Source organism: Oncorhynchus keta, unplaced genomic scaffold (genome assembly GCF_023373465.1).
Source record: "Oncorhynchus keta strain PuntledgeMale-10-30-2019 unplaced genomic scaffold, Oket_V2 Un_contig_6146_pilon_pilon, whole genome shotgun sequence".
Taxonomy (NCBI): Eukaryota; Metazoa; Chordata; class Actinopteri; order Salmoniformes; family Salmonidae; genus Oncorhynchus; species Oncorhynchus keta.
Genome location: NW_026288700.1, coordinates 4,018 through 4,721, shown reverse-complemented (window position 1 = coordinate 4,721; position 704 = coordinate 4,018). Strand labels below are relative to the sequence as shown.

Here is a 704-nt window from a genome sequence, read left to right as displayed (position 1 = left end):
ACTGTCAGATCTAATATGAAGAACTGAATACTAAGAACCATTCATACTGAGAAGAAGAACTGGTTGACCAGTACATATTCATGTAACTTTATTTTTCATTGGCAGATCAATTAAGTTTGCTTCAATGCAATTATCCAAACACATTCATGATCAGTAACTAAAATAACTAATCTAGTTTGAAAGACAATTAATAAACACATGTATTCATTTCATAAGGTGTGTATCATTAAATAAAGTTGTAAACTAATCCCCCCCAAACTAGTGGTGAAAAGTGATAATCTCTATCTGATACATGTTAGGGGCGGAAGGTAGCCTAGTGGTTAGAGCGTTGGGTCAGAAACCAAAAGGTTGCTAGATCGAATCCCTGAGCTGACAAGGTAAAAATCTGTTGTTCTGCCTCTGAACAAGGCAGTTAACCCACTGTTCCTAGGCCATCATTGTAAATAAGAATTTGTTCTTAACTGACTTGCCTAGTTGCTATTTTTTAAGTGTCTACTAACTCCTTCCGAGGGACAACCTGGTCTCAGAGCAAAATGTATTTTATGTTACCAAAACATCCGTGCCACTCCATTTAGTATGTTACGTTCCACAAAATTGTTTATGTCCCTGTTAGTGAGCATTTCAGCCTTTGTCAAGATAATCTATACCTGACAGGTGTGGCATATCAAGAAGCTGATAAAACAGCATGATCATTACACAGGTGT

At 36.8% G+C, this 704-nt stretch overlaps 1 long non-coding RNA gene across 1 annotated transcript; it reads left to right on the top strand.

Annotated features, from left to right (window-relative positions):
* Window positions 1–214: 214 nt before the first annotated feature.
* LOC127925713 (uncharacterized) lies at window positions 215–476 on the top strand. The gene is made up of 2 exons (XR_008121989.1): window positions 215–347; window positions 378–476. It is a non-coding gene; the product is annotated as an uncharacterized LOC127925713 (long non-coding RNA).
* The last annotated feature ends 228 nt before the right edge of the window (window positions 477–704 follow it).